This window comes from Ranitomeya imitator, chromosome 1 (assembly GCF_032444005.1).
Source record: "Ranitomeya imitator isolate aRanImi1 chromosome 1, aRanImi1.pri, whole genome shotgun sequence".
Classification (NCBI taxonomy): Eukaryota; Metazoa; Chordata; class Amphibia; order Anura; family Dendrobatidae; genus Ranitomeya; species Ranitomeya imitator.
Window position 1 is genome coordinate 447,560,855 of NC_091282.1, and position 27,761 is coordinate 447,588,615.

At 43.4% G+C, this 27,761-nt stretch overlaps 1 protein-coding gene across 2 annotated transcripts in view; it reads left to right on the forward strand.

The window, feature by feature from the left end:
• The window catches only part of JAK2 (Janus kinase 2), a 376,796-nt gene that overhangs the window by 223,568 nt on the left and 125,467 nt on the right, over window positions 1-27,761 (forward strand). The gene's annotated exons all lie outside the window — the stretch shown is intronic.

The window sequence follows — 27,761 nt, forward strand, 5'->3', positions numbered from 1 at the left end:
ACCTGCCATTATGATTCTCCAGGTCATTACGAGTTCATAGACACCTAACATGTCTAGGTTATTTTTTATCTAAGTGGTAAAAAAAAATTCCAAAGTTTGCTTAAAAAAAAAAAAAAAAATTGCGCGATTTTCCGATACCCGTAGTGTCTCCAATTTTCGTGATCTGGGGTCAGGTGAGGGCTTATTTTTTGCGTGCCGAGCTGGAGTTTTTAACAATACCGTTTTGGTGTAAATACGTTCTTTTGATCGCCCGTTATTGCATTTTAATGCAATGTCGCGGCGACCAAAAAAACGTAATTTTGCCGTTTTGATTTTTTTTATCGCTACGCCATTTAGCGGTCAGGTTAATCCTTTGTTTTTATTGATAGATTGGGCGATTCTGAACACGGCAATACCAAAAATGTGTATGTTTGACTTTTTTTTTTTTAATTGTTTTATTTTGATTTTTTATTTTTTTTATATTTTTAATCACTTTTTTTTTTAATTTTGGCATGCTTCAATAGCCTCCATGTGAGGCTAGAAGCATGCACAACTCGATCGCCTCTGCTACATAGAGGTGATGCACAGATCACCTCTATGTAGCAGAAATGCAGGGTTGCTTTGAACGCCGACCACAGGGTGGCGCTCAAAGCAATCGGCCATCAACAACCATAGAGGTCTCAAGGAGACCTCTGGTTGTTATGGCAATGCACTGCTGACCCCCGATCATGTGACGGGGGTCAGCAGTGCGAGGACTTCCGGCCGCGCGGCCGGGAGCGCTAGTTAAATGCCGCTGTCAGCGCTTGACGGCGGCATTTAACTAGTTAATGGGTGCGGGCAGATCGCGATTCCGCTCGCGCTCATTGCGCGCACATGTCAGCTGTACAAAACAGCTGACATGTCGTGGCTTTGAGGTGGGCTCACCGCCGGAGCCCACCTCAAAGCAGGGGATCTGCCAGCTGACGTACTGTTCCGTCAGCTGGCAGAAAGGGGTTAATAGACTGAAAGCTACAGTCATTGGATCACTTGTGCTACACATAGCAGGCCATCAGCCAACCAGCTGACTGAATGTGGAGTAGAGTAGTACAAGTAGACGGAGTAGCTCAGCAAGTGAATACTTCCGGCCCGCCGACACTGATAACATCTGATCACTGAGGGTCCCAGGTGGTGGACACCGGCCGATCAGACATTGATGACCTATTCTAAGGATAGGCTATCAATGTAAAAGTAGTAGACAACCTCTTTAAGTTCAGGTACAAAGTGCTATTGAGTGCACTGAGGGTGTGGGAACAGATGATAGGGCAGATTTAGCAAGGGATAACAGGGAATAGTTGGTTAGATTAGGGAAGTGAGGTAATGGCTTAGTCTATATAGTTTATATAGTAGGTTTTTCAGGCATGCTTAAAATTGAGGATACTGGGAATTGTCAAGATTGTGCAGGGTAGTTCCTTCCAGAAAATGGCACAGCCGGTAGTAATGTAGGAGTGATGTCATTAGAAGATTTGTATAATTGGATGTTCTCATCAGAAAAAAGATACTGGAAACCAAATCTGCTGATGGTTTGTCCAGTAAGGGTGGTATACACAGAAAAGAGAAGTTGATCTGAAACTGAACTATGAAGAACCTCACCAAGAGGGGGAAGGGGAAGAAGAGCTGGCAAATGATATATCATAGAGGTAGGATGATTACCAAGAGAGCGTGGACACATCTTGCTAACTTCCCATCGAAATCAGAAGATGTCCAACAATGCTATCACTCAGAACTAGCAGAAACCAGTTGGGCCCAGTTACTGTTTTGATGGAATAATTGTGGCCAAAAAGCCATATATTTGATATGGACGTATTGGCTTTAACAAAAGGTAGTTTATTTGCTTAAAGACTGGAGAGCAGTACCATAATCCTAGGACCCCTTCTCTTCTCAATCTATACCCTTGGCCTGGGACAACTCATAAAGTCCTATGGCTTACAGTACCTTCTATATGCTCCAGAATCCCAGAGTGTTTATCAGCCATATCCTCCTTCTTCTCCTCTCAAACTCAATGTAGACAAATCTGAAATAATTATCTTACCTCCATCTCGCACACCTTCCCTACCTACTCTATCTATCACAATAAATGAATTCACACTTTCCCCTGTCCCGGTAATCCGCTGCCTCGGAGTAACCCTTGACTCTGCCCTGTCTTTCGAACCGCACATCCAGGCTCTCGCCACCTCCTCTCGCCTCCAGCTCAAAAATATTTCCAGAATCTGTCCTTTCCTCAGCCCTCACTCTACCATAATGCTTGTGCATGCCCTTATCATCTCCCTCCTCGACTACTGCAACATCCTTCTTTGTGGCCTACCTTCTAACATTCTCGCACCCCACCAGTCCGTCCTAAACTTTGCTGCCCGACTAATTAATCTCTCTCGCTACACTCCTGCTTCCCCTCTTTGCAAATCCCTTCACTGGCTCCCAATTTCCCAGTGTATCCAGTTTACATTACTAACACTGACCTATAAAGCCATCCATAACCTTTCTCCTCCGTATATTTCGGTACTAATCTCTCAATATCTTCCCTTACGTAATCTTTGGTCCTCCCAAATTCTCCTTCTCTCCTCCACGCTTATTCGCTCCTCACCCAATCACCTCCAAGACTTCTCCCGAATATCCCCCATCATCTGGAATTCTATGCCCTAACACGTCCGGTTATTCACCACATTTGGATCCTTCAAACTGAACCTGAAAACCCATCTCTTCAAAAAAGCTTACAACCTGTAATGACCACACGGCCACCTCAACACCATCAGAGCTACTGCAACCCTCAACCTATTATCTCCTTCCCCATAATCCTGTAGAATGTAAGCCCGCAAGGGCAGGCTCCTCTCCCCTCTGTACCAGTCTGCCATTGTTAGTTTTGTTTAGTGTAAAGTTATATCTGTATTTTGATGTAACCCCATCTAATGTAGAGCACCATGGAATTAATGGGGCTATATAAATAAATAATAATAATGTGGTTTTGCAGGCAACAGTGAAACATGGTGGCGGTTCCTTGCAAGTTTGGTGCTGCATTTCAGCAAATGTAGTTGGGGATTTGGTCAGGGATAAATCGGATGCTAAGATGTACAAGCAGACCTTATCCATCATGCAATGACATCAGGGATTTGTCTGATTGGTTCTAATTATTATGCAGCAGGACAACCATCCAAAACCTGCAGCCAGCTCGTTAAAAACAATCTTAAGCGTAAAGAAGAATAAGGAGTCTTGAAAGTGATAATATGAACCCACAGAGCCCTGATCTCAACATCATCAAGTTTGTCTGGGATTACCTGAGGAGACATAAGAATTTTTGCAAGACATCCATAGAAGATCTGTGGTTAATTCTCCAAGATGTTTGGAACAACCTGTGCTTCCCTACAAAGCTCCTACAAAAAAGTTTGTGTGAGTGTACCTAGAAGAATTGATGCTTTGAAACAGTTTGAAGAACAAAGGATTGTCATACCAGATATTGATTTGATTTAATTTCCATTTTGTTAATTTCCTTTGCATTTTCTTGATTTGATCAAATAAACTATTAGCAGTTACATTTTTAAGGTATTCTTTTTTTGCAGACCTAAAATGTTTGCAGAGTACTGTATGTGGGTATAAGATGTGTAGCTGTCTCACACTTGGGAGCACATTTTGTTGTAAATTTCTCCTTAAATCTTTTGATTATATTTACTGTATATACTCTGACCCGAGTAGAAGCTGAGGCATCTCATTCTGCCATGGAAAACTGGGTAAGCTTATCGACTCGAGTATAAGCCGGGTATGCATTGTCCCCTCATCTCTGTCCTGCTACGTGTGGCTCACCGCGTCGCCGTCCTGGTATGTTCCCCCCCACCCCCCCGTTTTGTATTGGTATGTGTGGCTCCCCCATCCTGTCCTGCTTTGTGTGGATTCCCCCATCCTGTCCTGGTATGTGTGTCTCCCCCTGTTGTATGCATGGCTCCCCCGGTCCCACATGGCTTCTCTCCCCCCCACCCCCCCACCCCCCGTCTCCTCGTTGTATGCATGGCTCACTTCCCCCCCCGTTCTAATCACCCTACTTGTTTTGTCAATGCATCTCCGTTGTCCCAGCGCTGCAGCTTTCCTGTGCTGAGCTCCATGTAGAAACTGAAAGCTTTTGTCCCCGCAGAAATCATTCCCCTCTTCACCTCCTGTACCTGTAACTTTCTGCAACCCTCTCCTACACACAGAGGCTGCTATATTAATATACCAGTTTGAGAACATCTACTGGTAGTGTAATGTTAAAGGGAATCTGTCATCCCAAAAATCGTATATGAGCTAAGGCCATTCTGTAATGCTGTAGATAAGCCCCCGATGTCACCTGAAATATAAGAAAAACAGGTTATATTATACTCACCCAGGAGAGGTTCCTCTGGGGTCCAGGTCCGGCACCTCCTATCTTCATACGATCACGTCCTCTTCTTGTCTTCCTGCCGCGGCGCAGGCGTACTTTGTTTTCCCTGTTGAGGGCAGAGCAAAGTACTGCAGTGCGCAGGCACCGAGAAAGGTCAGAGAGGCCCAGCACCTGCGCACTGCAGTACTTTGCTCTGCCCTCAACAGCGCAGACAAAGTACGCCTGCGCTGGAGCTGCAGCGTGAAGACCAGAAGAGGACGTCATCGTATGAAGCTAGGAGGCGCCTGACATTGGCCGCGATGCCCATCGGACCCGAACCGAACCAGGACCGGCCCTGGGTGAGTATAATATAACCTGTTTTTCTTACCTTTCAGGTTACATCGGGGGCTTTTCTACAGCATTACAGAATGTTGTAGATAAGCCCCTGATGTCGGTGGCTGCAGCTCATATACGATTTTTGGGGTTACAGATTCACTTTAAGAGGAATAAATTTAGCTTTGTACATTAAAGGGAACTTGTCATCAGGATTGTGCACAGTAACCTACAGACAGTGTCAGATCGGCGCCATTATACTGATTACAATGATACCTGGGTTGATGAAATCCATCTTGTGATTGTTGATTAATCTTTATTTTTAGTTTTGAGTTAATGAGATTCTTGTGCTCCGGGGCCGCCCTTGTGGGTGTGTGACGCGAGTCACTAATGTGATGCTAGTCACTCACGGACAGCCCGTGAGGCAGAAGAGTCAGATGTTCCGGGGTCAATACCAACAGAGTACGTAGATAACCAAGGGAAAAGATTAAAGCGTAAGTCAGGTCACAGTCCAGGGTCAATAATAAGAGGTAGCGGATCAACAGCCAAAGGACAAGACAAAGGGATAGTCAGAACAAGGTCAAGGGTCAGGCAGCAGAAGATTAGAACTCAGAACAATAGAATCAGGCTATCACTCACCAAGAAGCACAAACTATGCCTGGCAGGGATCAGGGGCAGATAGTTCAGTTAAGTAGCTAAGCGCTCACCAGAACACTGAACACCTGCAGAAAGTCCTGCTCGTCCCAGTCACAGATTGGGCAGCAGAGCTGTCAATCAAGGCACCGACAGCCAAGCAAGCCCATCACAATATTGGACAGCCAAGCTGTCAATCAAGACACAGACAGCTCAGCAATACAGTTTCCATAGAACAGCATAGCCATCATTAAGGGTAAGTTCACACAGGGCATTTGCTGCGTTTTTTTTCTGCAGCAAATGTTGGCAGAAAAGCTGCGCCAAAAACACAGGTTTAGGTGCGTTTTGTGTGCTTTTTTTTCATGCATTTTTTTTTCTTTGTGCATGCCAATAAAGTTGAATGCAAACAGAGAAAAAAAAACAACTTCCTGTAGATAGAATGAATAGATACAATTAATAGATTGATAGAATAGATAGAATGAATAGATAGATTGATAGAATAGATAGATTACCTGTGGTATCTTCTTCCCTGCATTTTCCTACTGTGCAGAGGTCAGGCAGTGAGAGAGCACAGGCTCAGTGACGTCACCACTAGTTACTGAGCCTGCGCCCCCTCCGTCTCATTCATTCCCCAGTAGCTTACGGCTTGGAGCAGTCGCATTAGCAGCGTTCCTGATTGTAAGATTTATCTCCCCCAGAAACTGCGTGGGGCACTCGTTATATCAGACTGCGACGGATCAGGGAGTATACTGTTGGTTTATTATTTTATGTTTATTTCAGAAGATCGATGGCTTCGCTTGGAATGGCGGAATAATAAAATGGTAAAACACTGTTTTTTTTCTGCATGTGTGTTTATTTAACACTTTAATTACTATAGGATTAGTAATGGATAGGTGTCTTATTGACGCCTCTCCATTACTAAGCCGGTTTTATGTCACCATTCAATAGGATCAATAATTGATGCGCCTTTTCTGGGCAGCTGTGGGCCGCTATTTTTAGGCTGAGTGCCTATATCAATGGCCCCTTACCAGCCTGAGAATACCAGCCCCTAGCTGTGAGCTTTAGCAAAGTCAAAAATGGGGGGGACCCCACGCTGTTTTTTAAAATTATTTAAATAATTTTTTTTTAAAAAAGCGTGAGGACCCCTCTATTCTTGATAACCAGCCTTGCTGAAGCTGACAGCTGGGGGTTGCAGCCCCCGACTGTGAGTTTTGTCTGGCTGGTTATCAAGAATAGGGGGAACCCACACCTTTTATTATTATTTATTTATAGCGCAGGAGCAGCAGATGAAAACTCTCATCCGCCGCTCCTACTGTCACTGTAATTAGCGTTAGCAGGTGTCAGATGATGGGATCAGTAGTCCCATCAGCTGACACCAGTGATTGGAGATAAAGTTTATACCTGTTTGCAGGTATGTTTACATCAAACACTGTAATGTCGGGCCCCACATTCAAGTGAATGGGGGTCGGTTCCACTCTGTTGGATGACAGGCTGTATGATTGCATCATGCAGCCTGTCATCTAGATGTAGCAGAGCCGAGTGTGACTTCACATCCAGCTGTCCTTGACTTTTCTGCAGCAAATACGCAGCAAGAAAAATAAACCTGTCTATATACAGCGTTTTTTCACCATCCATTTAAGTCAATGGGTGGAAAACGCTGGAAAAATGCTGAAAGAATTGACATGCCCTATATCCAAAAAACGCAGTAAAGCACCAAATACTGATCACACAAAAAACCAATGTGTGTGCATGAGATTTCTCAAATCTCATAGGCTTTGCTGGTACTGTAAAAAGCAGCAAAAAATTAGCATAAAAAAACGCAGCAAAAACGGCCTGTGTGAACTTACCCTAACAGAGCAGAGGAATCATGACAGGGGGTCGATATTTGCTGCTCTAATTAGGTATTCATCAGTACATCGTCTGACGGGTTACTGATCCCTCAGTGACCTCCCTCCTAGTTTACATAATGAATATATGTACATACTTAAAAAGGAAAAAAAAAAACCCTTCTGCAAAACTGAAAATAAAGATTACACAACAACCACAAGACAGATTTCATCAACCAGGTATCATTGTAATCAGTATAACGGCGCTGACCTGACACTGTCTGTAGGTTACTGTGTACAATCCTGCTGACAGGTTCCCTTTAAGTAGTAGTGTATGTTTCCCTTCTGGGATGTTTGCCCATTAATACTGGCAGTGTCATCTTGGAAACATTCATGCATCATCCTAGTGTTGTAATCCAAAACAGTAAATATGTGACTTGGATACATTTTTTACATTTACCGTATATACTCGAGTATAAGCCGAGATTTTCAGCCCAAATTTTTGGGCTGAAAGTGCCCCTCTCGGCTTATACTCGAGTCAAGGTGGGTGGCAGGGTCGGCGGGTGAGGGCGCTGAGATATACTTACCTAGTCCTGGCGATCCTGGCGCTCCCCCTGCCGTCCCACGGTCTTCTGTGCTGCAGCGTCTTCCCCTCTTCAGCGGTCACGTGGGACCGCTCATTAAAAAAATGAATAGGTGGCTCCACCTCCCATAGGGGTGGAGCCGCGTATTCATTTCTCTAATCAGCGGTGCCGGTGACCGCTGATAGAGAAAGAGGCTGCGGCACCGAAGACCAGGCAGAGGGAGCGTCAGGATCGCTGGGACTAGGTAAGTATTTTATATTCACCTGTCCGCGTTCCAGCCGCCGGGCGTCGCTCCATCTTCCCGGCGCCTGCGCTCTGACTGTTCAGGTCAGAGGGCGCGATGACGCATATAGTGTGCGCGGCGCCCTCTGCCTGAACAGTCAGAGCAGAGACGCCGGGAAGATGGAGGCGCCGGGACCGGACGCTGGGAGCTGCAAGCAAGAAAGGTAAGTATGTGGTTTTTTTTTGTTTTTTTTAATGGCAGCAGCAGCAGCGACAATGGCAGAGCATCTATGGGGAAATATGAACGGTGCAGAGCACTGTATATGGGGCACAGCTATGGGGCACAATGAACGGTGCAGAGCACTGTATATGGGGCACAGCTATGGGGCACAATGAACGGTGCAGAGCACTGTATATGGGGCACAATGAACGGTGCAGAGCACTGTATATGGGGCACAGCTATGGGGCACAATGAACGGTGCAGAGCACTGTATATGGGGCACAGCTATGGGGCACATTGAATGGTGCAGAGCACTATATATGGGGCACAGCTATGGGGCACAATGAACGGTGCAGAGCACTGTATATGGGGCACAGCTATGGGGCACAATGAACGGTGCAGAGCACTGTATATGGGGCACAGCTATGGGGCACATTGAACGGTGCAGAGCACTGTATATGGGGCACAGCTATGGGGCACATTGAACGGTGCAGAGCACTGTATATGGGGCACAGATATGGGGCAATAATGAACGGTGCCGAGCACAGTATGGGGCATAGCTATGGGACAAAATGAATGGTGCAGAGCACTGTATATGGGGCACAGATATGGGGCAATAATGAACGGTGCCGAGCACAGTATGGGGCACAGCTATGGGACAAAATGAACGGTGCAGACCACTATATGGGGCACAGCTATGGGGAAATATGAACGGTGCAGAGCACTATATGGCACAGCTATGGGGAAATAATGATCTATTTTTATTTTTGAAATTCACCGGTAAATGCTGCATTTCCACCCTAGGTTATACTCGAGTCAATAAGTTTTCCCAGTTTTTTGTGGCAAAATTAGGGGGGTCGGCTTATACTCGAGTATATACGGTAGTTTGTTTGCAGGAATTGTAAGTAAATGCATTACAGCATATGTGATTTCAAAGAACATTTTACTTAATGTTATTTTCTTCTGACTTGTAAAATAAAGCTGATTCATGTACATAAAGATGAAGTAAAGTGTTGGTAAGGAATTACCACTTTTTCTAACTTAATTTTTTGATAGATGATACCATTTTTTTTCCATTTCTTTGTTAAAGGGGAAGATTTGCATTTTATGTTTATATGATTAATTGGTCCACCTATTTGTTATTCCATTAATGAGGATCTCAGTATGTAGTATAAATGGTGATCTCAGGAGTTCAGCTGGCCTTCGGTTGCCTTAAGTAACCCATCGGTACGTCCATGATGGCATCATGGAGGGTCCAATTCATTGATTAACTGCATGGCTCGGAGCTTTGCTCTGGCTGCTCCTGTTAGAACGGATGCCAGCTACTGGCTATGTAACACAGCTGGCATCTGCCATGTGCACAGCATGCTCCGCTCCTGAGCCCCCTCCACACATGCAAACCCCAGGATGCATGTTTATTTACATACTTCACTCAAAATGGTTTAACGCCTTAGAGACAGAGCCAATTTTGTATTAAAGGGACTCTGTCACCTGAATTTGGCGGGACTGGTTTTGGGTCATATGGGCGGAGTTTTCGGGTGTTTGATTCACCCTTTCTTTACCCGCTGGCTGCATGCTGGCTGCAATATTGGATTGAAGTTCATTCTCTGTCCTCCATAGTACACGCCTGCGCAAAGCAATCTTGCCTTGTGCAGGCATGTACTACGGAGGACAGAGAATGAACTTCAATCCAATATTGCAGCCAGCGGGTAAGGAAAGGGTGAATCAAACACCCGAAAACTCCGCCCATATGACCCAAAACCAGTCCCGCTAAATTCAGGTGACAGGTTCCCTTTAATGACCAGGCCAATTTTTACAATTCTGACCACTGTCACTTTGAGGTTATAGCTCTGGAACGCTTCAACCGATCCCACTGATTGTTTTTTGTGACATACTGTACTTCATGTTAGTGGTAACATTTATTCGATATAACTTGCATTTATTTATGAAAAATGCAGAAATTTGGCGAAAATTTTTGAAAATTTTGCAATTTTTAAACTTAATTTTTGTGCCCTTAAATCAGTCATATCGCACAAAATAGTTAACAATAACATTTACCACATGAGCACAATTTTAGAAAAAAAATTTTGTTAGGTCGTTATAACGGTTAAAAGTTGACCAGCAATTTCTAATTTTTCCCACAAAATTTACAAAACCGTTTTTTTAGGGACCACCTCACATTTGAAGTGAGTGTGTGGGGTGTACATAACAGAAAATACCCAAAAGTGACACCATTCTAAAAACTTCACCCCTCAAGGTGCGCAAAACCACATTCAAGAAGTTTATTAACCCTTCAGGTGCTTCACAAGAACTAAAGTAATGTGGAAGGAAAAAATGAACATTTTACTTTTATCACAAAAAAAATACTTTGGAACCAACTTTTTTATTTTCTCAAGGGTGTCAGGAGAAAGTGGTCTACAAAATTTGTTGTGCAAGTTTTCCAGTGTACGCCGATACCCGTATGTGGGGAGAAAGCCACTGTTTGGGCACAAGGCAGGGCTCCAAAAGGAGGGAGCACTGTTTGACTTTTTTGAATGAAAATTGGCTGGAATCAATGATGGGCGCCATGTCGCGTTTGGAGACCCTCTGATGTACCTAAACAGTGGAAACCCCCCTGTTCTAACTCCAACCCTAACACAGCCCTAACCCCAACACACCCCTAACCCTAATCCTAACCATAATCCTAACCCTAACCCCACCACCCTAACTCTAGTCTGTCCCTAGCCCCAACCCTAACACTAGCCCAATCCTAACCTTAGCTCCAAATCCTAACCCTAGCTCCAACCCTAGCTCCAGCCGTAACCATAGCCCTAGCCCTATCCCTGATCCTAGCTCTAACCAAACCCTAAACGTTGCCCTAACTCTAACCCCAACACTAACCCTAGCCCCAACCTTAACCGTAATGGAAAAATGAAAAAAAAAATACATTTTTTTATGTTATTATTTTTACCTAACTAAGGGAGTGATAGTCTATCAAAGTGATCAAAATGAACTAATAGGAAAAATCTTCTATTGTTGCCGGGTGCCAGTTGGCAGATCTCGGTTGGTGCACTGCACATTCTTGAGGTATCCTCTGGTATGCTTGATCATATCAGAGGAGAGAAATAAGCTTTTTTTTTTGCGGTCACAACACTGGGGGTGGTAAAAACCGATCCGGTGATTTTCCGACGCTGGGGGGCACTAAAACTTAATTTCTTAGCGCTGTTAAAAAACGGCGCTGAGGAATAAGTACCCTTAACTGGTGCCGTTAAAAGGCGTATTGGCGGTCGTTAAGGGGTTAAGAAAAAAGGGGAAGATTTGGGTTACTCTTTTTTTTTTTTTTTTTTTTTACCTCTGGGGTAAAAGATCTTGATATCAGAGGTTATAAATTCTTATAATAAAAAGGCAGACATTGTTATACTTTTTTCACTCCTTAGTATCCCTTGTGGTCACCTACCTACCCATGCTTTTGTGTCTTGTATATATATTTTTATTTCCTTTCCCTTCCGAGCCTTATCAGGTTATGCCACTACCAGGACTGTGGAGTCCGTAAGCCAAACCACCGACTCCGACGTTTCCCTTAAGGTACCGTCACACTAAGCGACGCTGCAGCGATTCCGACAACGATCCGGATCGCTGCAGCGTCGCTGTTTGGTTGCTGGAGAGCTGTCACACAGACCGCTCTCCAGCGACCAACCATGCCGGTAACCAGGGTAAACATCGGGTTACTAAGCGCAGGGCCGCGCTTAGTAACCCGATGTTTACCCTGGTTACCATCGTTAAAGTAAAAAAAACAACCACTACATACTTACCTTCCGCTGTCTGTCCTCGGCGCTCTGCTTCTCTGCTCTGGCTGTGAGCACAGCGGCCGGAAAGCAGAGCGGTGACGTCACCGCTGTGCTTTCTGGCCGGCCGGCGCTCACAGCCAGAGCAGAGAAGCAGAGCGCCGGGGACAGACAGCGGAAGGTAAGTATGTAGTGGTTGTTTTTTTTAGTTTAACGATGGTAACCAGGGTAAACATCGGGTTACTAAGTGCGGCCCTGCGCTTAGTAACCCAATGTTTACCCTGGTTACCAGCGAAGACATCGCTGAATCGGCGTCACACACACCGATTCAGCGATGTCAGCGGGACGTCCAGCGACGAAACACAGTGCTGGCCTTTCTGCCCCGACCAGCGATATCACAGCAGGGGCGTGATCGCTGCTGTGTGTCACACTGGACGATATCGCTAGCCAGGACGCTGCAACGTCACGGATCGCTAGCGATATCGTCCAGTGTGACGGTACCTTTACTCCGACCCCACTGTACTGCGTCACTATTGAACATGTACATAAAGTGCAGCTCAGATTCATCTAAACTGATCCTTCGAACAGACATTAATAGGACATTTCATAATTTTCCCAAATTCTTATGAAATCATTTACAGCACATCCTGCATTGTGCTACTGTACCCAATGTATTATATATTTTAGAAATTTGAGTGGCTCCATTTTATTCCAACTCCACAACCCTGGCTGCTACACTAAATATAACCTATAACCCACTGTGTTGTGTTCACATATGCAATAAACAAATTGATGACAGTATTTTTTCCTGTTTCCTTTTATTTATTCTTCTTAGACAATGGTTACCTTTTTCAGCAACAGTGTGTCTTAGTTCTCTCAGCAGACATAAAAAGGGAAGCTGTTTTATTGCGGCAAAATATAATTACTTATGTGTATATTTACACTGATGAAATATCCAAGAGAAGACAAAGAAATATAAGTGTTAAGACTCCACATCTAGTAAAAATTACCGTATATACTCAAGTATAAGCCGACCCCCCTAATTTTGCCTCAAAAACTGGGAAAACTTAATGATTCAAGTATAAGCCTAGGTTGGAGGTTAAAAATAGATACCAATAAAATAAAAAATTAATTGAGACATCAGTAGTTTAAGTGTTTTTGAATATCCATATTGAATCAGGAGCCCCATATAATGCTCCATACAGTTCACGATGGCCCCATAAGATGCTCCATACAAAATAAGCCCCATATAATGCTCCATACAGTTTATGATGGGCTTCATAAGATGCTCCATATTAAAATATGCCCCATATAATGCTGCACAAATGTTGATTATGACCCCATTAGATGCTCCATACAGTTATTTGCCCCGTATAATGCTGCACATAGCCCCATAAGATGCTCTATACAGATATTTGTCCCATATAATGCTGCACATGGCCCCATAAGATGCTCCATACAGATATTTGCCCCATATAATGCTGCACATGGCCCCATACAGATATTTGCCCCATATAACGCTGCACATGACCCTATAAGATGCTACATACAGATATTTGCCCTATTTAATGCTGCACATGGCCCCATAAGATGCTCCATATAGATATTTGCCCAATATAATGCTGCACATGGCCCCATACAGATATTTGCCCCATATAACGCTGCACATGGCCCCACACAGATATTTGCCCCATATAATGCTGCACATGGCCCTATAAGATGCTCCATACAGATATTTGCCCCATATAATGCTGCACATGGCCCCATACAGATATTTGCCCCATATAATGCTGCACATGGCCCCATACAAGATATTTGCCCCATATAATGTTGCACATGACCATATAAGATGTTCCATACAGATAATTGCCCCATATAATGCAGCACATGGCCTCATAAGATGCTCCATGTAGATATTTGCCCCATATAACGCTGCACATGGCCCTATAGGATGCTCCATACAGATATTTGCCCCATATAATGCTGCACATGGCCCATAGATATTTGCCCCATATAATGCTGCACATGGCCCCATAGATATTTGCCCCATATAATGCTGATTATTGCCCCATAAGATGCTCCATAGAGATATTTGCCCCATATAACGCTGCACATGGCCCCATAAGATGCTCCATACTGATATTTGCCCCATATGCTGTTGCTGCGATTAAAAAAAATAAATGACATTCTCACCTCTCAGGCACCCGGCACTTGCTATACTCACCTTTCCCGTTCCACCACCGACCGCCGCTGTGTCTTCCCCGTCCTCTGCACTGACTGTTCAGGCAGAGGGCGGTGAGCACTAATCGCGTCATTGCGCCCTTTGACCTGAGCGTCACTGCAGAGGACGCGGAAGACGCAGCGGCGCCGACGGTGGAACGGGGCGCAGGTGAATATCGCACACTACCCCCGCCATACTCACCTGCTCCTGGCGCGTCGCTGCATGTCTGTTCCCCGGCAGCTTCTTCCTGTACTGAGCGGTCACATGGTACCGCTCATTACAGTAATGAATATGCAGCTCCACCCCTATGGGAGTGGAGTTGAGTCCATATTCATTACTGTAATGAGCGGTACCATGTGACTCCTCACTACAGGAAGAGGCTGCCGGGAACAGACGTGCAGGGACCGCGCCAGGAGCAGGTGAGTATTATTAGACAGCTGCTGCTCCCCCTCCCCTGCTGACCCCTGGATATGACTCAAGTATAAGCCGAGAGGGATACTTTCAGCCCAAAAAAGTGGGCTGAAAATCTCGGCTTATACTCGAGTATATACGGTATATACAGAACTTTATTTGTATAGAAATCCATACACATAAAAGACTAGAGATGGGCGCAGCAAACACTGCTTCTGAAACCATCCCCGCCGGTCAAAGTGATGTGGTTCCTACGCTGTCAAGACAGCATGAGCGCTCAGCTGTGATTGGCGGTATAAAGTTTACCTTCAGTCACTGCTGTCAGCTGATGGGACAACTGCTCCCATCATTCGACACGTGCTGCCGCTAATAACAGTGAGAGCAGGAGCCGCGGATGGGAGTATTCATTTGCCGGCTCCTGCGCTGTAAAGAAATAATAAAAAAAAAACAGCAGGGCTGTGGAATCGGTAAGCCACAGTTGCGACTCCAACTCCTGGATTTTATCAGCTTCCGACTCTGGCTCCTTCATAAATGGCCAATTCGTAACAATAAATTTACTGTTGTCAAATATTAACATTGTGCTTATTCTCACCATCATATAAGTAATCAGACCACTTAGAGCAAAAACTATATTTATTAGAATACAATTAGAATATAGCAAATAACTTTTATAAACTTTTCTTTTTCTCTTGTAAGTAAATATGCAATAAACACTGTTATGCAGTTAATAAGAAGAAATCTATAAATTTGTCCTCAGAAAAAGTATTGCCTCTGTCAGATCTTCCTTCATGGATGCCCTCAAATCTGATCTAATTATTTTGAGAGCACAGAACAACCTCTCTACACTAACTTTAGTTGGTGGCAAAGCAGTAACCACTCGGGCAACATCTCTGACAATGTCAGGATACAGAGGAATCGCTTGTTGCACTGTTATTTTCGATGAATGGTCAAATTTCTCAATTTCTTTTGGTGCACATGAAAAATTCTGCTGAAATGCACTGGCTGTGTTCTTTGATGGGGCTGACTCCTCTATGCGGGAACGCTTTGCACGGTCCCTGTGATCCAAATATTTTTCGAAATTAAAATCTTCATCAGTTGATGAGGGTGAAGATGTGGCAGGACGACCAAATTCTTCTTGTTCCTCCTGACTGTTCTGCAACCCTGTCATCCTTACTGCTATTTCAAACAGAGCTTCTTTTCATTTAGTTAGCTGTTGATCATCTTGAAGAATCCGATGCATTGGGTCTACATAAACAGCTGTCAAAAGAATGTTATTTTGTAATAGTAGCTCCTCTCTCCGTTTCATTGATGTAGCAATGCCACTTGAAGTTAACCCGCCTCTTTGGGACAGGCGAAACATCAGGTTCTTCCACTCCTTTAAGAAAATACCTGGAGTCCTCTGCTTGTAATTTTTTAGTCACTGTAAATGGGTGCTCTAGCAATTTTTCCAGCTCAGTCACCTGATTCCACTGACTTTCATTTAGTGTCCGTTGAGGGTTAGCCATGTCTACAAGAAAGGTTTTCAGTTCAACCAAGCGCTGAATCATTAAGTAAGTACTGCCCCATCGTGTGGCTTGATCAATAATTGCCCCTTTTCCAGCACGTCTCTTCAAAATTGAGTCAACTTTAGGGGTTCTGGCAACAGTAGCCAATTTTCTCACCTTGCAAATCAGTGCAGCAGCATGTCCTTCTTGCAGACTGTCTCTTATAGCCAGCTGTAGCTTATGCACAACACAGCGCATGTGATGAATGAAAGAGCGTATTGACAAAGTTTCAACAAGATCATCTAAACTATCATGTTGCTGTTCATCTGAAGCAACTTCAGTTTGCTCCTCAGTTAACTCCTTTCTGACATCGGACGTACTATTCCGTCGAGGTGGGGTGGGCCCCTATGACCACCGACGGGATAGTACGTCCAGCGCGATCGGCGGCGCTCACGGGGAGAGCGCGGCCGATCGCGGCCGGGTGTCAGCTGCCTATCGCAGCTGACATCCGGCACTATGTGCCAGGAACAGTCACGGACCGCCCCCGGTGCATTAACCCCCGGCACATCGTGATCAAACATGATCGCGATGTGCCGGCGGTGCAGGGAAGCATCGCGCAGGGAGGGGGCTCCCTGCGGGCTTCCCTGAGCCCCCCGCAGCAACGCGATGTGATCGCGTTGCTGCAAGGGTGTGCATACCTCCCTCCCTGCTCCAGGCCCGGATCCAAGATGGCCGCGGCATCCGGGTCCTGCAGGGAGGGAGGTGGCTTCACAGAGCCTGCTCAGAGCAGGCACTGTGAAGCCTGCAGCACTGTAAGTCAGATCGGTGATCTGACAGAGTGCTGTGCAAACTGTCAGATCACCGATCTGTGATGTCCCCCCCCCTGGGACAAAGTAAAAAAGTTTAAAAAAATTTTTCCAAATGTGTAAAAAAAAAAAAAAAAAATATTCCTAAATTATGAAAAAAAAAATATTATTCCCATAAATACATTTCTTTATCTAAATTAAAAAAAAACAATAAAAGTACACATATTTAGTATTGCCGCGTCCGTAACGGCCCGACCTATAAAACTGGCCCACTAGTTAACCCCTTCAGTAAACACCGTAAGAAAAAAAGAGGCAAAAAACAACGGTTTATTATCATACCGCCGAACAAAAAGTGGAATAACACGCGATCAAAAAGACAGATATAAATAACCATGGTACCGCTGAAAACGTCATCTTGTCCCGCATAAAACGAGCCGCCATACAGCATCATCAGTAAAAAAATTAAAAAGTTATAGTCCTGAGAATAAAGCAATGCAAAAACAATTATTTTTTCTATAAAATAGTTTTTATCATATAAAAGCGCCAAAACATAAAAAAAGATATAAATGAGGAGTCGCTGTAATCGTACTGACCCGAAGAATAAAACTGCTTTATCAATTTTACCAAACGCGGAACGGTATAAACGCCTCCCCCAAAAGAAATTCATGAATAGCTGGTTTTTGATCATTCTGCCTCACAAAAATCGGAATAAAAAGCAATCAAAAAATGTCACGTGCCCGAAAATGTTACCAATAAAAACGTCAACTCGTCCCGCAAAAAACAAGACCTCACATGACTCTGTGGACTCAAATATGGAAAAATTATAGATGCAGAGCAGATAAGGAGTGGCTCAGACTGTTATATACAGGTGCTCAGGAAAAATATCTTAATAGTCTCGAAAAAAATCCGGCACACTGTTTTTCCAAACACGGTGAAATTTATTAGAAATGTAAATTTATTTCATTTCGTATTCAAGCAAAATGCACAGCCTACGGGGAGAGCGCGGCAGGGGGGAGGCCGCGGAGGACCGTCCCGACGCCGCACCCGGGACCCCGGGTTTGTTTTGGTCTGATAAATGCACGCATCCCTGGCGGTCAGCGCTCGTTTGCACGTATTAGCTCTAGAATTACCACAGTTGTCCGAGTCAACGGTTTGGACCTGGTTGATCCTGCCAGTAGCATATGCTTGTCTCAAAGATTAAGCCATGCACGTGTAAGTACACACGGACGGTACAGTGAAACTGTGAATGGCTCATTAAATCAGTTATGGTTCCTTTGATCGCTCCAAACCGTTGACTCGGACAACTGTGGTAATTCTAGAGCTAATACGTGCAAACGAGCGCTGACCGCCAGGGATGCGTGCATTTATCAGACCAAAACCAATCCGGGGTCCCGGGTGCGGCGTCGGGACGGTCCTCCACGGCCTCCCCCCTGCCGCGCTCTCCCCGTAAGCTGCGCATTTTGCTTGAATACGAAATGAAATAAATTTACATTTCTAATAAATTTCACCGTGTTTGGAAAAACAGTGTGCCGGATTTTTTTCGAGACTATGGAAAAATTATAGCTCTCAAAATGTGGTAACGCAAAAAATATTTTTTGCAATAAAAAGCTTCTTTCAGTGTGTGACGGCTGCCAATCATAAAAATCCGCTAAAAATCCCGCTATAAAAGTAAATAAAACCCCCCTTCATCACCCCCTTAGTTAGGGAAAAATTAAAAAAATGTATTTATTTCCATTTTCCCATTAGGGTTAGGGTTAGGGCTACAGTTTGGGTTGGGGCTAAAGTTATGGATAGGGTTGGGGCTAAAGTTAGGGTTAGGGTTTAGATTACATTTACAGTTGGGAATAGGGTTGGGATTAGGGTTAGGGGTGTGTCAGGGTTAGAGGTGTGGTTAGGGTTACTGTTGGGATTAGGGTTAGTGTTATGTTTGCTAATGACAGGTGTTATGAAGGCAATCCAGAAACACAGTGTGCATAGCGATCAGAGTGCACACAGTGATCTGACAAATACCCAAAAATACAAGAACGAGCTCTGAGACGTGGAAACTCTGTAGACTGCACACCTGATCCTATCCTAAACACAACTAAAAGCGGCTGTGGATTGCGCCTAACAACTACCTAGGCAACTCGGCACAGCCTAAGAAACTAGCTAGCCTGAAGATAGAAAAATAGGCCTGACTTGCCCCAGAGAAATTCCCCAAAGGAAAAGGCAGCCCCCCACATATAATGACTGTGAGTAAGATGAAAAGACAAAACGTAGGGATGAAATAGATTCAGCAAAGTGGGGCCCGATATTCTAGGACAGAGCGAGGATAGTAAAGCGAACTTTGCAGTCTACAAAAAACCCTAAAGCAAAACCACGCAAAGGGGGCAAAAAAAAACCCACCGTGCCGAACTAACGGCACGGCGGTACACCCTTTGCGTCTCAGAGCTTCCAGCAAAACAAAAGACAAGCTGGACAGAAAAAAAGCAACAAAAAAACAAAAAGCACTTAGCTATACAGAGCAGCAGGTCACAGGAACAATCAGGAGAAGCTCAGATCCAACACTGAAACATTGACAAGGAGCAAGGATAGCAGCATCAGGCGGAGTTAAGTAATGAAGCAGTTAACGAGCTCACCAGAACACCTGAGGGAGGAAGCTCAGAAGCTGCAGTACCACTTGTGACCACAGGAGTGAATTCAGCCACAGAATTCACAACAGGTTAGGGGTGTGTTTGGATTAGGGTTTCAGTTATAATTGGGGGGTTTCCACTGTTTAGGCACATCAGGGGCTCTCCAAACGCGACATGGCGTCCGATCTCAATTCCAGCCAATTCTGCGTTGAAAAAGTAAAACAGTGCTTCTTCCCTTCCGAGCTCTCCCGTGTGCCCAAACAGGGGTTTACCCCAACATATGGGGTATCCGCGTACTCAGGACAAATAGGACAACAACTTTTGGGGTCCAATTTCTCCTGTTACCCTTGGAAAAATACAAAACTGGGGGCTAAAAAATTATTTTTGTGGGGAAAAAAAGATTTTTTATTTTCACGGCTCTGTGTTATATACTGTAGTGAAACACTTTGGGTTCAAAGTTCTCACAACACATCTAGATAAGTTCCTTGGGGTGTCTAGTTTCCAATATGGTGTCACTTGTGGGGGGTTTCTACTGTTTAGGTACATTAGGGGCTCTGCAAATGCAATGTGACACCTGCAGACCATTCCATCTAAGTCTGCATTCCAAATGGAGCTCCTTCTCTTCCGAGCCCTCCCATGCACCCAAACAGTGGTTCCCCCCCCCCCCCCCCCACATATGGGGTATCGGCGCACTCAGGACAAATTGGACAACAAATTTTGGGGTCCAATTTCTCCTGTTACCCTCGGGAAAATACAAAACTGGGGGCTAAAAAATAATTTTTGTGGGAAAAAATTTTTGTTTTATTTTTACGGCTCTCCATTATAAACTTCTGTGAAGCACTTGGTGGGTCAAAGTGCTCACCACACCTCTAGATAAGTTCCTTAGGGGGTCTACTTTCCAAAATGGTGTCACTTGGGGGTTTCAATGTTTAGGCACATCAGTGGCTCTCCAAACGCAACATGGCGTCCCATCTCAATTACTGTCAATTTTGCATTGAAAAGTCAAACGGCGCTCCTTACCTTCCGAGCTCTCCCATCCGCCCAAACAGTGGTTTACCCCCACATATGGGGTATCAGCGTACTCAGGACAAATTGTACAACAACTTTTGGGGTCCAATTTCTTCTCTTACCCGTAGGAAAATAAAAAATTAGGGGAGAAAAGATAATTTTTGTGAAAAAATATGATTTTTTATTTTTACGGTTCTACATTATAAACTTCTGTGAAGCACTTGGTGGGTCAAAGTGCTCACCACACCGCTAGATAAGTTCCTTAGGTGGTCTACTTTCCAAAATGGTGTCACTTGTGGGGGGTTTCAATGTTTAGGCACATCAGTGGCTCTCCAAACGAAACATGGCGTCCCATCTCAATTCCAGTCAATTTTGCATTGAAAAGTCAAACGGCGCTCCTTCGCTTCCGAGCTCTGCCATGCACCCAAACAGTGATTTACCCCCACATGTGGGGTATCGGCGTACTCAGGACAAATTGTACAACAACGTTTGGGGTCCATTTTCTCCTGTTACCGTTGGTAAAATAAAACAAATTGGAGCTGAATTAAATTTTTTGTGAAAAAAAGTTAAATGTTCATTTTTATTTAAACATTCAAAAAAATTCCTGTGAAGCACCAGAAGGGTTAATAAACTTCTTGAATATGGTTTTGAGCACCTTGAGGGGTGTAGTTTTTAGAATGGTGTCACTTGGGTATTTTCTATGATATTGACCCCTCAAAATGACTTCAAATGTGATGTGGTCCCTAAAAAAAAATTGTGTTGTAGAAATGAGAAATTGCTGGTCATCTTTTAACCCTTATAACTCCTTAACAAAAAAAAAAATTTGATTCCAAAATTGTGCTGATGTAAAGTAGACATGTGGGATATGTTACTTATTAAGTATTTTGTGTGACATATCTCTGTGATTTAATTGCATAAAAATTCAAAGTTGGAAAATTGTGAAATTTTCCAAATTTTCGCCAAATTTCCGTATTTTTCACAAATAAACGCAGGTAATATCAAAGAAATTTTACCACTATCATGAAGTACAATATGTCAAGAGAAAACTGTCAGAATCACCAGGATCCGTTGAAGCGTTCCAGAGTTATAACCTCATAAAGGGACAGTGGTCAGAATTGTAAAAATTGGCCTGGTCATTGACGTGCAAACCACCCTTGGGGGTAAAGGGGTTAATAGTACTTATATTTGAAGCATTGTCAGTTACGACACAAAGAACTTGCTCTTTTTTAAGTTCATAGTCTTGCAGCACCTTTTCCACCAAGACCTGGAGAAACTCACTGATGTGATGAGCTTTGGTGTCTTTTACTGCCAATGTCTTGGTAACTATTTCATTTTTGTCACAAACAAATCGGACATTGATGGCAAAATAGTTCACTCTGTGACGTGTGCAGGCATGCATTTTACGAAACAGAAAGCGTCCCTTAAGAGTTTTTTTAAGTTCTTCCTTTTGTTTAAAAGCTTCTTCGATTACTAATGTTCTAATACTCTCTATCTCTAGAGAAACACCAAGCTTGCGGGCCATTTCCCCATTCAGACACATAAAAGCTGGTCGTGAAAATAATGAAATAGGCACACTATCCTTTACAACAAGCTGTATGATCTGTTTTTTAAATGTATCTACTGTCATTGTCACAGTAACTTTGTCACTGACAAAATATCTTGCAACTGATGGCTGCAAAGTTCTCTGCTCCTTTGTTTGGCTGGAAGAGCTGGGCACTGGTTCATTGGTTTGGACGCAGTCTTTATCATCCACTGCTTTCAGTACTTTTGGATGAAAGCGCTGTATATGTCTCTTTAGATTAGAAGCTCTGGTAGGAGCATTTTTATCTTTGCCTGAATATGCACTGATCTTGGCTTCACAGCATTTGTTTTCGTCTGGATCATTTGTCATACACTGACAGACATAATGTTTTCTATCTTGAGTGATGGTGAAATGTTCAAATACAGCTGATTTAATGTGACGCTTCTTTGACATTCTCAGGTTTTTAATTCTGCATTCACAATCCAAATGACAATTGTTTTTCCTAATAGTCTGCATAATAGACTCACCAGGGCATGGTGGCTACAGTAGTTCCCTAACACTGGCTCAGCCAAGACATTCACAAAGTCCTCTTACCCATGGTTACCCTATTATGTTTTGCATTGAAGCCCCAATGGGCGTTTCACACTCGCATCCTTCAGGGGGGGGGGGGAGGTTTGGGCAGTGTGTTCTAAGCTGTCTACAGAGTTCAAATGTCCCTTGGCATGAGTATCTGGCATATCCGTACTCATCATATGACGAACGCATAGGGACGGGACTTCCAGTGCCGATCCATCACTTCCGATGTCACGACCGCGATCCATGTCAGGAACAAGTGTTCCTGTGACATGAGTGGCACGCATCGCTACGTACGGACATCTTCCGGGATGGTGGCTATCGGGAAGAACCAGCCCCATGCATTACACATGGTAGGGCGGCCCCTATCATATTAGAAACTGCATCAGCCATATTTGTTATGGGCGCATGTAATGGCAAGTAAATATACACTTATTAATTATATAAAAACATTATTGCAAGTGCACAAAATATAAATCACAAGCAGTTTGAAGTGGACAATCGGTCCTAAAGAGACCCAGTGTAATTACAATCGGGCCCAAGCGAAAGAAGTCCTGAAATAATTGTCCAACGGAATAAATCCAGACACCTGAGAGATGAACATTCATTCCAATAGGGAATCATCACAAAACTACTAAAACTTGATGGAGACAAAAAATAAGAAAAACATACCCAATTAAAAACTTATAAAATACTCCAGAGATGAAACTGAATGAAAAGTTGCCGAGATCGCAAATGGGGAAAATAACATCTGTATACACTATAAAAAAAAATAAAAAAAAAGCATGAGAAACTCTCAATTTCTCTTTCAAATCCAAGGGGGTCATTGTGGTTTAGGTACACTGGGGCTCAGAATGGAGTGGGTGGATTTGGAAGAACAGAATATGCTGAATTTCTTTTGAGGGGCCAGGAGGCATTTTGCTTTTCCAGAGCCTTTATATACTGCTCAAAAAAATAAAGGAAACACTAAAATACCACATTCTAGATATCACTGAATGAAATATTTCAGTTGCAAATCTTTATTAATAAGGCTACGTTCACATTAGCGTTGTGTGTTTGCGTCGGGCGACGCAGCGGCGACGCATGCGTCATGCGCCCCTATATTTAATATGGGGGACGCATGGACATGCTTTGTGCTGCGTTGTGCGACGCATGCGGTTTTATTGCCGCAAGCATCGGGCGCAGAAAACGCAACAAGTTGCATTTTTCTTGCGTCCAAATTTCGGCAAAAAAAGGACGCATGCGTTGCAAAACGCAGCGTTTTTGCGTGCGTTTTTGGTGCGTTTTTATTTGCGTTGTGCGTTGTGTCGCCGACGCAGCAGCGCACAACGCAAATTTGAACGTAGCCTTACATAGTGGAATGTGTTGAAAACAATAAAACATAAAAATGATCAATGTAAATCAAAATTAATATCCCATGGAGGTCTGGATTTGGAATGATACTCAAAATCAAAGTGGAAAATCAAATTACAGGCTGTTCCAACTTCAGTGGAAATGCCTCAAGACAAGGAAATGATGTTCAGTTGTGTGTGTTATTTCTATGTGCCTGTATGACCTCCCTACAACACCTGGACATGATCAGGAGGCGGATGGTCTCCTGAGGGATCTCCTCCTCGACCTTGACTAAAGCATCCGCCAAAACTTGGACAGTCTGTGGTGCAACGTGATATTGGTGGATGGTGCAAGACTTGATGTCCTAGATGTGTTCAATCGGATTCAGGTCTGGGGAACGGGAAGGCCAGTCCATAGCTTCAATGCCTTCATCCTGCAGGAAATGCTGACACACTCCAGACACATGAGGTCTGGCATTGTCCTGTATTAGGAACCCAGGGCCAATCGCACCAGCATATGGTCTCACAAGGGGGTGTCTGAGGATCTCATCTCGGTACCTAATGGCAGTCAGGCTACCTCTGGTGAGCACATGGAGGGCTGTGTGGCCCTCCAAAGAAATGTCACCCCACACCATTACTGACCCACTGCCAAACCAGTCATGCTGAAGGATGTTGCAGGCAGCAGATCGCTCTCCACGGCGTCTCCAGACTCTGTCACATGTGTTCAGTGTGAAGCTACTTTCATCTATGAAAAGCACAGGGTGCCAGTGGCAAAATTGCCAATCCTGGTGTTCTGTAGCAAATGCCAATCGTCCTGCATGGTGTTGGGCTGTGAGCACAACCCCCATCTTTGGATTTCCAGTACTTAGACAATCCTCATGGAGTTGGTTTCTAACCGTTTGTGCAGACACATGCACATTTGTGGCCTGCTGGAGATCATTTTGCAGGGCTCTGGCAGTGCTCCTACTGTTCCTCCTTGCACAAAAGCTGAGGTAGCGGTCCTGCTGTTGGATTGTTGCCTCAGCCTTTGTTGCCCTCCTACTGCCCCCTCAACGTCTCCTGGTGTACTGGCCTGTCTCCTGGTAGCGCTTCCAGCCTCTGGACACTACGCTGACAGACACAGCATACCTTCTTGCCCCAGCTTGCATTGATGTGCCATCCTTGATGAGCTGCACTACCTGAGCCACTTGTGTAGGTTGCAGAGTCCATCTCATGCTACCACGAGTGTGAAAGCACAATCAATATTCAAGTGACCAAAACATAAGCCAGAAACCATTGGTACAGAGATGTGGTCTGTGGTCCCCACCTGCAGAACCACTCCTTTATTGAGTGTCTTGATAATTGCCAATAATTTCCATCTGTTGTCTATTCCATTTGCACAACAGCATGTGAAATTGATTGTCAAACAGTGTTGCTTCCTAAGTGGACAGTTTGATTTCACATAAGTTTGATTTTCTTGGAGTTATATTCTGTTGTTAAGTGTTCCCTTTTTTTTTGAGCAGTGCCAGTTACTACCAGTAACATGGAATCCCCTATATTTTAATTAACAGATGATGGACCTGAGTGGGGTCTTGCTTTTTTTTGTGGATTTATGTGAAGTTAATGTCTATAGTTGTAGCATTTTCAGGCACATAACATTTTGCGATCACTTTCTATTCCGATTTTTGGGAGGCAGAACTAAAACCAACAATTCAGGAATTGTTTTTTGTTTTTGTTTTTTTTTGTTTTTTAAATGTCGTTCCATGTGTGGTAAAATTGACAAGGCAGTTTTATTCTTTGAGTCAGTATGATTACAGCGATACCACATTTATATTTTTTTATGTTTTGGTGCTTTAACACAAAAACTTTTATAGAAAAATAATTATTTTTGCTTTGCTTTATTCTGAGAGCTATAACTTTATTATTCCACTGATGGAAGCGTATGGCGGCTTTTTTTTTTTGCGGAACAAGATGATTTTTTTTCAGAGATACCATTTTTATTTACATTTGTCTTTTTGATCGCGTTTTATTCCACTTTTTTTGGTGGTATGGCTATAAAGCATTTTGTCCAGTTTTTAATTTTTTTACGAAGCTCGCTGAAGGGGTTAACTAGTGTGACTGTTTTATGCAGCGGGTTGTTCCAGACTTGGCAGTTCCAAATATGTGTATTTTTATTATTTTTATTTTGTAATTTTTTTTCTTTTTTTTATATTTAACATTTTGTTTTTACTTTTTTTTTTTTTACTTTTTCACCTAGTCCCTTTATGGGACTTTCACTTTCATGTGCCTGATCGCGGTTCCAAACTATTGTAATGCATTAGCATTGCAATGGATTATAACTGTCAGTTTTCCACTGACATAAAGCCCTTAAACTATGCTCTAGTGACCCAGATGTCATCATGACAACATCTGGTCACTATGGGAATGATCTGGTCCTTGCGATGACATCGCGGAGGCGCCGATCTGAGGGCAGAGGAAGCCCCCTCCCTCTGCCTGCCTTCTAAATGCTGCGATTAATATCGATTGCAGCATTTAGGAGGTTAACCTGCCGGGAGCGGTGTTGGGTGTCAGATATGATATTAGCTAGACACTCAACGGCGATTGCACAAGCACAGTTCCTGTGTGCGCAAAAGCACCAGGATGTACAGAGTACGTCAAAGGTCTGAAAGGCCTTTTACGAGTTATTTTCAAGTTAGTCTGACAGGGTAAAAATTATGAACTGAGCACATCATAGATTTCCATTTCTTTACAATGTACACCCTTAAACCTACATTAAAATTAAGCCTTATTTATTTTTTTTTAAAGTGTCTCCCCTTTTCCCCATAGTTTGTAAGCTTGCGAGCAGGGCCCTCATTCCTCCTGGTATCTGTTTTGAACTGTATTTCTGTTATGCTGTAATGTCTATTGTCTGTACAAGTCCCCTCCATAATTTGTAAAGCGCTGCGGAATATGTTGGCGCTATATAAATAAAAATTATTATTATTATTATTATTATTATTATTATAAAAAGTACTAAAACATATAAGGTTTGGTATATCTGTAATCGCACTGACATGCAGGATAAAGTTAACATCAAATTTTTGCCACCGCATGAACCATCGAAAACTAAAACCTCCAATTTTTTTTTTTTTCGTTGGTGGGACCGATGACTAAACATTTATTTATGCACTGTGATTTATTGCTTTGCTGTATATAGTCGTGGCCAATAGTTTTGAGATTTCAGTTTTTATAGTGGAAATTTGCGTTGACTCAGATTGTTATGAAGAGTGATCAGATGAATTGCAAAGACATTCCTTGCCATGAAAATTGTTAACCCCTTAAGCCCCGAGGGTGGTTTGCACGTTAATGACCGGGCCAATTTTTACAATTCTGACCACTGTCCCTTTATGAGGTTATAACTCTGGAACGCTTCAACGGATCTTGGCGATTCTGACATTGTTTTCTCGTGACATATTGTACTTCATTTTAGTAGTAACATTTATTCGATATAACTTGCGTTTATTTGTGAAAAAAACGGAAATTTGGCGAAAATTTTGAAAATTTCGCAATTTTCCAACTTTAAATTTTTATGCCCTTAAATCACAGAGATATGTCACGCAAAATACTTAATAAGTAACATTTCCCACATGTCTCCTTTACATCAGCACAATTTTGGAACCAAAATTTTTTTTTGTTAGGGAGTTATAAGGGTTCAAAGTTGACCAGCAATTTCTCATTTTTACAACACCATTTTTTTTTAGGGACCACATCTCATTTGATGTCATTTTGAGGGGTCTATATGATAGAAAATACCCAAGTGTGACACCATTCTAAAAACTGCACCCCTCAAGGTGCTCAAAACCACATTCAAGAAGTTTATTAACCCTTCAGGGGTTTCACAGGAATTTTTGGAATGT